The sequence below is a fragment of the Octopus sinensis genome, linkage group LG25 (genome assembly GCF_006345805.1).
Source record: "Octopus sinensis linkage group LG25, ASM634580v1, whole genome shotgun sequence".
Lineage (NCBI taxonomy): Eukaryota > Metazoa > Mollusca > Cephalopoda > Octopoda > Octopodidae > Octopus > Octopus sinensis.
This window is the reverse complement of record NC_043021.1, coordinates 26,626,777-26,642,756: the sequence shown is the minus strand read 5'-3', so window position 1 is coordinate 26,642,756 and position 15,980 is coordinate 26,626,777. Positions and strand designations below refer to the sequence as shown.

The 15,980-nt window shown below is 40.3% G+C and overlaps 1 protein-coding gene across 8 annotated transcripts in view; it reads right to left on the bottom strand.

The window, feature by feature from the left end:
* Positions 1-15,980, bottom strand: part of LOC115224244 (recombining binding protein suppressor of hairless) — a 238,572-nt gene that overhangs the window by 75,506 nt on the left and 147,086 nt on the right. Inside the window, exon 1 of one of the 8 annotated variants that reach the window (XM_036513280.1) lies at positions 5,315-5,453. The exons of the other annotated variants lie outside the window; for them this stretch is intronic. The gene's annotated coding sequence lies outside the window, so the exon portion shown is untranslated. Of the gene's footprint in view, positions 1-5,314; positions 5,454-15,980 lie in introns of those variants that run through there. 8 annotated transcript variants of the gene reach the window in all.

Sequence of the window (15,980 nt, the reverse complement as noted above, 5' to 3'; positions counted from 1 at the left end):
ATAAACACACCTGTGCATCTATACAAATAACCATACACCTAGACATACACATATTTAAGTAATTACACACACATATACACATGTCTATAAGCACAAATACATACACACCTTTACAGCTGTAGGTAATATGTAGGCGGGGTGGGGGGGACAGACTTTGAAATCACAATCATGTAGAAAATACATTAACCTGTGAACATATAGGCAAACCTACAAACAATATGTTAACCTATAAATATAGGCAAATATAGGCAAACAAATGCAAGGAAGATGAGGATAACAATGAAATGAAGTATTTTGATGATGGGCGCTGGTGTGGCTGTGTGGTTAAGAAGGTTGGGTTCGGTCCCACTTCATGACACCTTGACCAAGTGTCTCCTAGTATAGCCCTGGCCAAAGGTTGGGTTCGGTGCCACTTCATGACACCTTGACCAAGTGTCTCCTAGTATAGCCCTGGCCAAAGGTTGGGTTCGGTCCCACTTCATGACACCTTGACCAAGTGTCTCCTAGTATAGCCCTGGCCAAAGGTTGGGTTCGGTGCCACTTCATGACACCTTGACCAAGTGTCTCCTAGTATAGCCCTGGCCAAAGGTTGGGTTCGGTCCCACTTCATGACACCTTGACCAAGTGTCTCCTAGTATAGCCCTGGCCAAAGGTTGGGTTCGGTCCCACTTCATGACACCTTGACCAAGTGTCTCCTAGTATAGCCCCGGCCAAAGGTTGGGTTCGGTCCCACTTCATGACACCTTGACCAAGTGTCTCCTAGTATAGCCCCGGCCAAAGGTTGGGTTCGGTCCCACTTCATGACACCTTGACCAAGTGTCTCCTAGTATAGCCCTGGCCAAAGGTTGGGTTCGGTGCCACTTCATGACACCTTGACCAAGTGTCTCCTAGTATAGCCCTGGCCAAAGACTTGCAAGTTGATGTGGCAGACAAAAAGTGCACAGAAGCCTGTCATATAAATATATATATATATATTCATGTCTGTGTGTCTTTGAGCTTGTCTTATGTTTTTTCCCCCGCCTTTGCTTGACAATGAGTGTTGGTTTGTTTATCTCCCTGTAACTTAGCAGTTCAACAAAACCGACTGACAGAGTAAGTACCAGGCTTTAAAGAAAAATCAGTACTGGGGTCACTTTCTTCAAGTTGGTGCCCCAGCATGGCCACAGTCCAATAATTAAAACAAGCAAAAGAAGATGATGAGGGTGAGGGTGATGCTGATGATGATGATGATGATGATAATGATGATGGTGGTGGTGGTGGTGAAAATCATTGTTTAATGTCCTCTTTTGCATGCTTGTTTTGGGTCAGATGGAATTTGTTGGGGCAGGTTTTCTATGGCTGGATGCCCTTCCTGTCACCAAACCCTCACTTGTTTCTAAGCAAAGTAATATTTCCCCTTAGAGATGTTTTTCACAGAAATAAACAACACTGCTTGTATGACAAGGATACTCATTTACAGCCACTACTTGATGTTAAGACAAGGATACACACACACACACACACATGTAAATATATATATATACATATATATATATATAATATATATAATATATACATACATATATATGTAAATATTTAGATTCAGATGAATATGGTACTTAAGTTGAGTACCAGAATTTAGTACGGTATTATCCATAAAATTTCAAAGTAAAGTGATTAAAATCAAAATAAGCAACAAGGATATCCAGAGATAATGCTGTAAATGGAGTTGCATGAAACGATCGTACTGCATTACCTCTGGATATCCTTGTTGCTATTTTGATTATATATGTAAATATATATACATACACATACATGTGTGTATATATATATATGTGTGTGTGTGTGTGTGTGTGTGGTGCATTGAAAAAGAATCTGACTTCATTTTTTCCACCACCCAGAGTACAAATGTGTGCCAGTGAGATTTTTATTTCCATGCAAGAGGACCAAATGTACTGAGCAGAAGCATTGCATGAAGTTCTGCCAAAAGTTTGGTGATACTCAAGCTCAAAACTTCCAAAAGACTCAGCTGGCCCTTGGAGATGATGTCATGGGCAAAACTCAGATCAAGGAATGGTACAACTGCTTGAAACATGGCCACAGCTCAGTGGAGAATAAGACAGGCCATCCACAAATCAAAAAGTGAGGAATTGGTTGAGATTGTTCAGGGAAGACTGTCATGTTGCAATCCAGGAAATTGCTTAGAAAGTGGCAATGAGCACAGGATCAGTTCTTTCCATTTGAAGAGAGGATTTGTGCATGTGGAGAGTGTCAGCAGAAAGATAAAGGCGGATACTTTTTGAACAGAGCTCGTAATCCAAGCTTTCCAGGTCAAGGACACCACTTGTTCGACAGGCTCCCAACTCTCCCGACTTGGCATCGTGTGACCTCTGGTCCTTCACCAAACTGAAACTACACTGAAAGGCAATCTGTGTTGCAAGAGGAAATTATAAGGAAAGCAACAGTGGAGCTCCATAGTATTCCAGAGAAGGCATTCCAGAGGTGCTACCAACAGTGGCAGAACTGCTGGGAGAAGTGTGTGAACTCCCAAGGGGAGCATTTTGAAGGGGACTGAATAAAATTTGTGACATGTTCTTTTTATGCCCAAAGGTTGGATACTTTTTGAACACACCTAGTATATATACACACACACACATATGCATAAGCCTTCAACTGAATACATCACTCTGCGATATGGTGCTCTCTGAGAAAGCTAGGAATAGATGAATGGCTTGTGAAAGCAGTACAGGCCATGTACAGGGGTACAGTGATGAATTTAGTGTATAGGTAGGTGTTTTCTAAGGCTCAGTCCTCAGCCCCTGCCAATTCATCATCGTACTCCAGGCTATAACAGAGGAATTTAAGACTGAAAGCCTATGGGAATCACTATATGCTGATGATATTGCCTTTATAGCAGAATCTGTGACAAAATTAGAAAAGGAGTTCCAGATGTGGAATCGGAGCCTGAGATTAAAAGTATCTTAAAGTAGACTTAGTAAAAACCAAGGTCCTGGTAAACGAGAAATCAGACAGGAGCCTTCACCCATCAGGTAAACGGCTCTGCTTGATATGTAGGAAGGGTGTTGGGAGAAATTCCATTCAGTGTACCCAGTGCATGCTATGGATACACAAGAGGTGCAGTGGAATAGCAGGAAGGTTAACAGTGAAAATAGTGTTTGCATGTGAAAGATGTACGGGAAGATGCATGGGGAACTGATTTCCTCAAATGTCTTGGAGACTCTCTGGAAGTTGTAGATAACTTTTGCTACCCACGTGAGCTAATTAACAGTGGAGAAGTTTGTACAAAAAACGTATTTGCTAGAATAAGAATAAGATGGAAAAAGTTCAGAGAGCTTTGACCTCTGTTGGCAACCAAAGGTCTCTCTCTGAGTGAAAGGAAGATTGTATGATGCACATGTATGGACAGCAATGCTACATGGTAGTGAGATGTGGGCCCTGAAAACAGAGAATATACGAAGACTAGAGAGGAGCACAGCTGCAATGCTCTGCTGGGTGTGCAATGTCAGTGTGCATGAGTGACAGAGCACTGGTGCATTGAGAGAACATAAGAGGAATTAGATGATGCTGAGTGCAAGAGAGGAGACTGCACTGGTTTGGTCACATGATGCAGGATTGATAAAGACAGTTGCATAAACAAGTGGCGATCACTGAGAGCGGAGGGAAAGAGGGATACCCAGGAAGACATGGGATAAAGTGATGGAGGCTGATCTCAAGATGCTGAGCCTTACGAAAGAGATGACAGAAAATCCAGATGTGTGGGGCATTTCTGTACTCAAAAGGACCTGCCCACCACAACAGAATTGATATCCTAAAACTGAGGCACAACATAAAAAGATTTGATGTTGGTGGTGGCACCATATGAAAAGCAAACTCTATAAAATGGTTGGTGTCAGGAAGAGCATCCAGCTGTAGGAACCAAGCTGACACAGACAATGGAAGCTGGTATGGCTGCCAGCTTTGCCAGTTCCGTCCAATCCATACCAGGATGGAAAACAGATGTTAAATGATGATGATGTACATACATACAAAAGAGGGGCTTCTTTCAGTTTCCATCCACCAAATCTATTCTCAAGGTGTTGGTTGGCCCAGGACCATAATAGAAGACACCAGCCCAAGGTGCCACACAGTGAAACTGAACCTTAGATTACATGGTTGGGAAGCAAAACTTCTCAACCTTAATATCCTAAATAACGTCACCCTTTTCAAGCCAAGACAGGCTCATGGGCCTGGTTTCCCAGTTTCTGTGGCGTATGTATTCCCCCCAGCTGGACAGGACGCCAGTCCATCGTAGTGTTACTCAAGAAACAGGAAGAGAGAGTGAGAGAAAGTTGTAGTGAAAGAGTACAACAGAGGTCGCCACCACCCCCTGCCGGAGCCTCGTGGAGCTTTTTAGGTGTTTTCGCTCAATAAACACACACAATGCCTGCTCTGGGAATCGAAACCACGATCCTCCAACCGCAAGTCCGCTGCCCTAACCACTGGGCCATTGCGCCTCCACAATATCCTAAATAGAACAAGGATAAAGGGTGAACCAAGGCAAAATTTACAGTATGAGGATTTTGACTGGGAGGGTATGGGAAATATATATCAGTGCTGGGGAGAAGGGCTTGTTATTTGAGAAGACAAAAGGTTTAGAATGTTTTAAAGTTCTAAAAGTCCTAAGACTACATAAAGAGATGAGTTCAGAGTGTCTGTTACATAATTTTAGTTTGGGAGTGAGAGATTTCATAAAATTCAAAAGTGCAAAGTGGGGATTTTTTTTGTGCAGATGATAATGATTTTCTATGTGATATTGAGTGATGCGCTAGAATTAAGGACCAGATATGTTGTGATAGTGAAGTTAATGTTTATCTACTGATGTTAGAAAAATTAGTGGATGTGTTTATTTTCTTTTAAAGATACTAACAGTTAATCCATGTGAACAGAGAGATTAGGTAGATAGAATAGATTAGGCAGATAGGATAGAAAGACAGAATAAGACAGACAGACAGATAGATAGATAGATAGATAGATAGATGAATGGATGGATGGATGAATGGATGGAAAGATAGATAGAGAGTGAGAGACAGATAGATAGATACATATATATACATACATAACAAGAGAGAGAGAGATTGATAGGAATATAGGGGGAATATTATACAAGGATACAAATAACTAACTGAACAGCAATAACTAAGACAGACGTGCACACACACACACACACACACACACACACACACACACACACACACACACACGGATTTATGTAAGAAATGAAAGTAAAAGAGCAAAGAAGGAGTTGCAGTAAAAGATAAACAGAAGATCTCATTACCTGTAAATCCGGGTATTGAGGAGGAAGTGGATAAGACTAGATTATCGTTTGTGAAAACAAATAATGTTCCCTCGAGTAAAAAAACAAAAAAAAAAAAGTTCTGCTTCTCTATGAATGACTGAGAGAGAGTGAGTGTTGTGGGGGGTGAGCAGGGGGAGGTCTGATAAACGGACAGACAGACAGACAGAGAGGCAAACAGACGGGGGGGGGAGACAATGAATTAGATATATAAAGAGATAGAGTGGGAGGAGGGGAGGGGAAAGAGAATCATATAAGCAGATACTTCAAGGTATATCAACAATATACATGTGTGTGTGTATATGTATACATACATACATACATGCATGCATATATATATATATATATATATATAAGGGATGGTGCAGTAATTATATTGATTGAGAGAGCCTGGTTTATGAAGTAAAAGAGGGAGTGAGTGGCTGTGAGTATAGCAAGCAAACACACACGCACACACACGCACGCACACACACTGAGCTAGTAAAACCCCATGTCTCTGGCTGTCCTAGCATAAGAGAGTGAGAGAGGGACCCTGAGTACCAACAGCTGCTCTGGCTCTCAGTTGGCACAGTTCAGTGGAGGAGAGCAAAGAGGAGAGGAGGAGGAGGAGGTTGGTGATAATGGTGTTGTTGTTGAGGAGAGAAGAAAGAAGGAAAGAGAGAAATAAAAGCGTTTTTATAATGAAGAAGACAATAGCCAAGAAATAGGTTAGCTCATTCTCATGTCATGCTAGCAATGCAAATAGTTACTGGGGGGGGGGTTAGGAAAGGACTCTCCTCGAGAGAGAGAGAGAGAGAGAGAGAGAGTGCAATTAAAAAAATTAAAACCGAAAATGGAAGAAAAATTAATGGTGTTAATTTAAATTTACGATAGTGACCATGGGTGTGTGTGTGTATATATATATTATTGTGTGTGTGTGTGTATATATATATTATTGTGTGTGTGTGTACAGATAGATAGAGAGAGGGAGAGAGAGATAAATGGTGAGACAGAGATATGAGGAGTTTACTTAGAGTCTTAACCCTTTCATAAACTTTGAATTAAAATATTCCACCAAGCCTTAGTCACAATTTATGTTCCTAACACTAGCTGAATGATAACTAAGTTATTTTACTAATTTTTTTGTTATATTTAAAGTAATTGAAAGAAACAGAGAGATTCTCAAAATAAATACAGTAACAAAAGGGTGATAAAGATATAGAAGCAATCCCTTAAATAACAAACTTTTAACCCTTTCGTTAGCAGATTTCTGTTGGAATAATCTGATTTTGTTGCATTTTGGAAACAACAAAGAATGTCATAGAATGGCTTTGTTAAGATGGTGTTCAGGACATAAAATAACATGAAATTTTGTTGGATGGTTTAAATTGAAATCAGTTTAAGTGTAAAGTTTGCATCATGGAACCAGGGTGGGGGAGGCTGTAATCGCAGGTGGTTTAGCAAACGGGTGAATAGGATTAACAAAAGAAGATGTCAGTGCTAGAGGTGTTTAACACTGGGTTAGTGTTGACTGAGCTGACCGATGATGATCATCTAAGGAATTCCATCCATGGCCATACTGCACCCCCTCCTCTTCACTCTGTGTGTGTGTGTGTGTGTGTATCACGTGACTGAGCAGGCTATCAGATGCTGTTACACATTGCTGGTCACAATGTGCTTTTGCATTGTTTTAGCCTTCAAATGATGCCACCCTGCTGGCTAGGCTAGCAGGTCAACAATCCTCGCTGATCGAAGGGGGACTGAAGCAATGTGAAATGAAGTGCTTTGCTCAAGAACACAACATGCACCCAGTCAGGGCGTTGACCCCATGATCCAGAGACCATGAGTACACTGGGACATGCTCCTATCATTTAACATCTGTTTTCGATGCTGGCATGGGTTAGATGGTTTGACTAGAACTGGTAAGCCACAGAGCTGTACCAGGCTCTGACTTGGTTTCTACGGCTGGACACCCTTCCTAATGCCAATATATATATATGTATGTATGTATATATATATATATATATATATATAATATATATATATATATATATATATATATATATATATATGTATATGTATGTATATATATATATGATGAACTCTCCTGTCGTTAGACGTCGTATAAGGGTTTCACAATTTCTTGCTGAACAACCACACAGATGATTTGTTTATAGTGATCAAATGTTTATGTAGACTTAAGCTCACTCCCTCCATCAAATCAATATTACCTGTACAGGTGCAATGGGTGCCTCATGTAAGATGTCGAAATGATCACAGAGCAATGTGAAATGAAGTGCTTTGCTCAAGAACACAACGCAACGCCCGGTCAGGGAATCGAACCCATGGTCTCGCAATCGTGAGTGCAACACCTTAACCACTGAGCCAATCCTAAGTGGAGAAGGCCAACATTCCCTCTGAGGAGAGTGTCAGTTTATCATGGGATTACAGCTGAGTGCACTGAAGTAATGTGAAATGAAGTGTTTTGCTCAAAAACAGAACTTACTACCAATCTGGGAACTGAACCCATGACCTTGTGACTGTGAGTGCAACACCCTAACCACTAGGCCACACACACACATTAAAGGACTGCATCGTCTACTGTGTCCTTCTTTTGTGTATCTGCATGGGTTACACTTTTGTTGGTTCAATGGACCAAACCTTGAAAATGGTTGAGTAGAGATGCCAGACTAATGCTCCCTTCTCTTTACATTCTGGATTCAAATTCTATGAAATCCAACTTTGTCTTGTACTAATGAAATCAATTAAAATCTCTTCAACTTTATATGGTTGAGAGATAGAAATATTATGAGTGATAGATGAACTCAGAACATAGCATCAGATGAAACACCACGAAGCATTTTGCCCGGTGTGCTGACGTCACTGCCAGCTTGCTGCCTTTATTATTATTATTATTATTATTATCATCATTATTATTATTATTATTATTACTATTATTAGTAGTAGTATTATTATTATTATAATTAATAATAATAATAATAATAATAATAATAATAATAATAAATGCCCTGATGCAGTACCAGGCAGTGGCTTTCGTGGCTTCTGATCTTAACTGATTGGAAGTGTTATCATGTACATTGTTTTGTCTTGGTATAAAAGATGGGCTACAGCAAATATTCTGCTCAATACCACAGATTTGCTTGTCAGTTGTTTGACCTTAACCAGTTGAGCCTGTCCCTTAGTGGCTGACAATATGTGCATCTCTGATCACAAGCAGAAGTAGTGGGGGAGCATCATAGCCGTGTGTTGAGAGGGATTCTTTGGGGTTTGAATAATTCACCTCTGGAAACATGGGTGGTTCGTTCAACATCCTTAAACAACCCTTATTCAGGGACCTTTTGAGCGGGATGGGCTACTCAACCTGAAGAAAATTCTAACTGGGCCCCACCTGCAAGGTCATGTGCTGTTTATCTTGATATGAGATCACCATGTCGCGCACATATGGTTGTGATGCATGTGCCTGGTGTACCCTTATCAGACGGGTAGTCATGATGGGTATATGAGCTTTGTATATCACTCAATAATAATAATAACAATAATAAGTACCTTGGCATACTAAGGGTCACTGAAATCATGGTAATGAGAGAACAGCTGAAGAAAGAGTATTTCCAAAGACTACGATTGGTATTGTGTCCAAAATTGAGTGGATGGAAGAATAAATTCCAAGCAGTAAATACATGGAGGACAGCAACACTTAGGTATGGATCTGGAATCATAAACTGGCATAAGAATGAACAGATGGGTATGGCTAGAAAGAGACAGAAACCTTTGACAATGCAGGGAGAGCATTCCATTTCAAGAGTGATGTCGATGGTTTGTACTTGTCCAGAAGAAAGGGAAAAGAAGTTTGATTAGTTGCCAGGATTGTGTGGAATCAGTTTAGGGTGGTCTGTAAAAAATACCCTGGAACCATTGTTGATGCATGTGAAGAAGTCTGGCATCGTCAAAACTGATAAAAGTGTAAAGACAGAGAAATTGAAAGAGGAAAGCCACACAAAAAAAGAAATGGCATGGAGAAGAGGAAGAAATGTATGTCAGAAGAGGAAGAAATGTATGTCAGAAGAGGAAGAAATGTATGTCAGTTTGCAAGAGATATGAGCACCAAGACAAATAGAAAAGGCTGGTGGTTATGGATATGGAGGGGTGATTTGCAAATAGAAACAGAAGCACTTCTATGTGCAGAACAAGCATTGAGGACCAACTATGTAAAGTGCAGAATTCATAAAACAACCGAGAGTGACAAATGCAGAATGTATGGTGAGAGGGGTGACACAGTGTGGCACATTATTAGCGAATGCCCAAAATTGGCACAACATGATAATGTGGCGAGAATGATCCAGTGGGACCTGTGTGGAAATCACAACCCACAAAAAGCAAAGACGTGGTATGACCAAATCCCAGAAGAAGTTGCCAAGAATGAAAACTGCAAAATCCTGTGGGATGCAATGATTCAAATTGACCACCAGACCAGACATTGGAAATCTGACATTGCTGCATGAAAACCTTGCATGATAATCAACATAGCATGTCCTGGTGAGAAAAGGGTTGAAGAGAAAGAAGAATCGAAGTGGGAAATGCGCCAGTTTTGGGCAATGAAGAAAGTAGACAAATTTCCTTCTTTGGACACTAAACTCTGCTTGCAAAGACCTGTTGAGGCAAATGAAATCAAAATTAAATTCGATGACTGGCATCTGTGCTAGCGGGGAGCAAAGAGCACCATACGAGTGTGATCGTTGACAGAGTGGCTAACCGGCTTCCATGCCAGTGGAACATAAAAGGGCACCATTCGAGTGTGATCATTACCAGCGTCGCCTTACTGGCACTTGTGCCCATGCTAGTAGGGTGCTAAGAGCACCATCTGAGCATGATCGTTGCCAGAGCGGCTAACTGGCCTCCGTGCCAGTGGCACGTAAGAGGCACCATTTGAGCGTGATCGTTACTTGCATCACCTTACTGGCACCGGTGCCGGTGGCATGTGTAAAAAGATTCAAACGAGGTCGTTGTCAGTACCACCTGACTGGTCCCCATGCTGGTGGCACGTAAAAGCACCCACTACACTCTCGGAGTGGTTGGCGTTAGGAAGGGCATCCAGCTGTAGAAACTCTGCCAGATCAAGATTGAAGCCTGGTGCAGCCATCTGGTTCGACAACCCTCAGTCAAAACGTCCAACCCATGCCAGCATGGAAAGCGGACATTAAACGATGATGATGATGATGATTGGCACATTTGAAGTATCAGCACTCATCTAACAATGAATGTGGCTCAAAAAGATTGGAATTAATGTGTCAAAATAGCTATGAAAATCCTCATTGCTTGGAACTGCAAGAGTTCTCCACAGGGTCCTGGAAGATTGATCGGTAAACAAATGTCACCTGAGTCTGCTGGCACTTCCCAGCATTCTCACTGAAATAAAGCTGAGATACAATACCAGGCAGTGGATGCCATATCAGACAATGGCCCTCGTGGCTTCTTGGTATGAAAAATGAGCTACAACAAATATTTGGCTCTATAACACAGATCTGCTGGTCAGTTGCTTGACCTTGACCAGTTGAGCATGTCCCTTAGTGGCTGATGATATGTGCATTCCTGATCACGAGCAGAAGTAGTGGGAGAACATCATAGCCATGTGTTGAGAGGAATTCTTTGGGGTTTCAATAATTCATCTCTGGAAACATGTTTCATTCATCATCCTTAAACAAACCATATTCAGGGACCTTTTGAGTGGGATGGCCTACTCAAACGTGAAGAAAATTCTAACTGGGCCCTATTTGCCTAGTGCACCCTTATCAGATGGGTAGGTGTGATGAGTATATTGGGCTTCATGTATTTGCACCTCAGCATCACTCTCATAATGCGTGTTGCCCTCTCACTCAGTAATAATAATGGTTTCAAATTTTTGCCACAAGGGAACCATTTTGGGAGAGGGGATAAGTCAATTACATCAACCCTAGCGTTTAACTGGTGCTTAATTTATCAACCCCGAAAGGATGAAAGGCAAAGTTGACCACAGTGGAATTTGAACTCAGAATGTAAAGGCAGATGATATACCATTAAGCATTTTACCTGGTGTGCTAACGATTCTCCCAGCTCGCCACCTTAATAATAATAATAATAATAATAATAATTATAATTATAATTATAATTTTGGGGGCCTGCTCTGCCCTCATCTCAATTCCAGTTTCTCTGACATAGCTCTCAAACTTGGTTGTTAGTACTCCAAGTGCCCCTACAATTATTGGGATTCCTCTGTTGGGGGCAGCTAGGATTTTGAGGCTGGTGCTTGGGAGTTCAGTGTCTTCCACGATGAGTTAACAACCAAGTACCAAGCTTATAGTTTGCAGAAAGGATCCTATGAGACCCATGACAACAGGGTGCTGTCCGCTCTCACAGAATCAACCAGAGCAAATAAGACTGAGAGATCTGAGAAGTAAAATAATAATAATAATAATAATAATAATAATAATAATAATAATGTTTTGTTTTGTTATTTACATTAACAAAGAACAACTATATATTTGTAGAGGAGCATAACTGAGTGAACCCAATTACATGACTACATTTAGTAACTTGGGTACCATAGTAACATGGTTGCTATAGTTACATAGTTACTATAGTTATCATAGAATTAGTTCCACTTCAATTACTTTAAACAGTTACACCTATATCGGTTGACTTATAAGAACACAATCAAGTAAAAGATATCAAACAGTGAATTACCTTTGGAAGAATAATTCCCATTTTTAAAAGCAAAATGTTCCTCAGTCTTAAAAGATGGGTTTTAAACCAATGCATCATTCCTCCAAAGTTTCTTTTAGTATAAAAATATGGAACCAGATAAAAGACCAAACAAACAAGCTAAAAACAGTTGAACCCTTTAGCATGTAAACTGACCCTATCCAGCCCAAAAATTCTACTTGTTTTAAGTTCAAACTGGTAAGATCCAGCCTCTCACACCTTCCCTACAATGTCTTACTAAAAATAAAAAAAGTACATCACTGAAATCTCAATGCAGAAAGATAATGAACGAGTAATTCCAAATGCAAACAAATAAACAGATCAGTGGACAAAATGATGTGAATGCCAAAGGGTTAAGATTTGGATTAATGGGGGGGGGGGTAAAGCAATGAAATGGAGGTGAGAGCAAGTGAAACTGAATGACACTGTTGAATTGAGATGTAATTGGGAGTGGCCACAGTGGAGGGGGGAATTAATGAGTGCAGGTGGGGGTGGGGATGAATATGTTGATGGAGGGGGTTCTGAAAGACAGCAACAGAAACAGGACAATGAAGAATAAGATGGAAAGATGGAAGGAAATGAACAAGATGGCAGGATAGAAGGATGGAGAAGAACATATTGAAGGAATGAAGTGGATAGATTTGGCAAATAAATTGGAGGCCAGAAACTCAAAGCTGAAAGTCATGGAAAAATACAAGAAAGACCTTTACTCAATGATGGTAAAATAATGATGGATTTGATTGACTGATTGATAGCAACTTCTTTCACTGACCCCTTAAAGATCAAAGGAAAGGATACCACTGACAAACAGAAGTGAAAGTGAATCATGTAGAGTATTTTTTCCAAAACTCCAATACATCTTTACCAGAAAAAGCTCAACAAAGAGATTCCTTCTATGCTTTGAGCCCTTTTGTTTTCCCAGGATTGCTGTTGCTTTGGTGCCTCCCCTGGGGTCTGAGTCACCTGACATACTTTGGGTCAGCCAGAGAATACCATCTCTATTTAAGGCTTTTCGCATCCTCCATCATCATCATGATAATAGTAGTAGCAGCAGTAGCAGTAGTAATAGTAGAATGACTGCACACACTCACAGCTAATCAAATCTTTATGATGTGTGACCTACAATTGAAGTGTTATAGTTTCATATCCTGGCACTGGCACTGCAAGAGGACGTAATTATTGGTGGGTAAAATCCATATCATTGTAGATAGGTACCATAACCATTGTATAGTGTTAGTGACCAACATCTTACACTGAGCTCAGATCTTACAAACAAACAGTAAAATTTGAACTCATTCAAGTTAATTAGCTACAAATGGATATAATTACCAAAGAAAATTCAAGCAATATAATTAATAACAAAAGGGTAACAATCTAATTTTACAATAAGATTGGGGAGAAAGAGAGAAGAGAAAACTGCGAGATACAAGCTGAGTGGACTTGATGGATGACATAAAAGGTCATGTTACCTTTGAGAGAGTTTGAACTGAGCACAACAAGATTAATGAGTCTGCTGTGGTTAAACACCTAATTTTGCTCAAAAATACTTGGTTAGTTAAATTATTGAAATATTGAAATAGATTTGAGTGTGTCCTAAACCATTTCCGTATGACAGGATGTGTACAGATCATTATTAAACCCTTGCTTCTTCAGTAGACATTAACAGATTACAGTTAAACATCCTTCCTGGTTAGTGACACAGAAGTGTGGGAACACAAACGTCAGAGATCCTCATTGTCATCATTCAAAGTTCATGTTCCATGCTGGAATGGGTTGGACAGTTTGACAGGATGTTGTGGGTTCCAATATCTGCCTTGGCTGAATGTCCTTCCCAAATCCAACCACTTTACAGGGTGACACAAACACTAATGAGGACACTATGGAGTTTGCAAGACTATAAACTCCAAGGGGACAGCTTTACACTAGGAGATGAGGGGTTAAAGTATGAGACGGGGCCAGAGCAGAACAGGTTTATTGCTGTAGAGGAGTTACATGGCTACATGCACACATTTTAGAAGAAAAGCTAAGAGTAATCAGGGGGAGCTGGAAAGTGATGAAAATAACAATAATGAGATGTCACGGTAAACCCTCATTGTAGAAGGTGGGTAGAAATGAATGAGACAGACAGAACAGGGGTGGGGATGGATCTAGATTGCAAGAGAGTATGTTGTGCTTCACCTTTGGAGAACATCTCACTTCAGACAATGTTGACAACACACTTGAATCAGTGATGGAGGGGAACCTTAGACTCTTGTGATGCTTCAAGCTGATAGTGTCTCTTTAGTCAGAGCTACTCCCAAATCACTGAATCTAAACACGAATGATCCTTCTTGTTTATAGAATTCAATGAACAAATTACTTTCTGAAGCATGCTGATGTCTTTCAAGTCAATAATATATTATGATGAGAATGCAAAACAGCAAGAATCAAAACCATGATGAGGAGGAGACTCATTTGTAAAATTTTCCAATTAAAGTTGCATAATAGTGATGGTGATGAGATGATGATGATGATGAGGAAGATGATGATGACTATGATAGTAGTCACATCAGCATTAATATGACAATTATGGTAAACAGGAAAAAATGAATGCTTGTTATGCTGAAACAAAAATGATTTTAATTATCTAAGGAGAGGAGAAATGGTACCCAAAGATGATGCCCATGTCAGGAGGAAAATGGCCATACTGCAGACCAGTAATGAAAAACAGACACTACTGAGAACATTATTGTGAGTTCAAATTCACCAAGGTCAACTTTGCCTTTCATCCTTTCAGGGTTGATGAAATTAGTACCAAAATTTGAAATCATTATTATTATTATTAAAAAGTATTATTCTAAATGTAAACATTATCATCATCGTTTAATGTCTGCCCTCCATGCTAGCATGGGTGGGAGAGTTTCACAAGAGCCAACCAGGCCGAAGCCTACACCAGACTTCTGTGGCTATTTTGGCAGGATTTTTACAGCTGGATGCCCTTCCTAACATCAACCACTCAGCAGAGTGGACTTGGTGCTTTTTGTGTGGAACAAGCAAAGGTGAGGTCAGTTTTGGCAAGGTTTTTACAGCTGGATGCCCTTCCTAACACCAAGCCACTTTACAGAGTGGACTGGATGCTTTTAAGTGGCACCTACAATGACAAGGTCACTGAGTACTTGCAAGCCGGAAAAAAATTTTCAAGAGGGGAGGGGACATTGGAGGAGGTGATCTTGTGTTGGATGATGGAAGGTTACAGTGAGAGAGAAACAGGTGTCTTGTAGAGGAAGTACAAGGTGACCCAGCCAGAGAGAGAGAGAGAGATCAGGAATGAAAACAAACAGGTGTGCTACCACAAAGGAAATACATGGTTACCCAACCTGAGGGAAGTGCAGGAGAAAGAGACAGAGAATAGGAGACATCAGGATAGAGATGGTGGCAAAATGCTGGGCAAACTCACAAGGGATGGGGGTCAGAATATAAATGGGATGTTTGAATAAAGGAAGAGAGAGAGAGAGAGAGAGATCGTGGCAAGTGCCAGTGGATATCTTTGAGGTTTGAACACCAATATAAGTAGCAGGATATTGCGAAGGAAGAGTGGAGAGAGGGGGAGTGAGTGGCAAAAACCTGTGTATATAGAGTATGTGGTCATCTAACTAGTAATACATCAATGTTTTCTCTTGTATTATTCTACACATACTCATCCATGTTTGATCACACGAGGAACAAAAATAATGAATCTTCAAAATAATAACAAAGAACATGGAAGTTATGCCTTTTATAAATATACATATGTATACACACACACACACATTGTCTTTGCAACAACATTGCACTGTTTACCGTTTTAACTTGTTCAAGTCTGTTGGCTGAGACCATGCTGGGGCACTGCTATTATCATTAAGACTATGTTATGAATTTAATTTTTTTTTTTTAA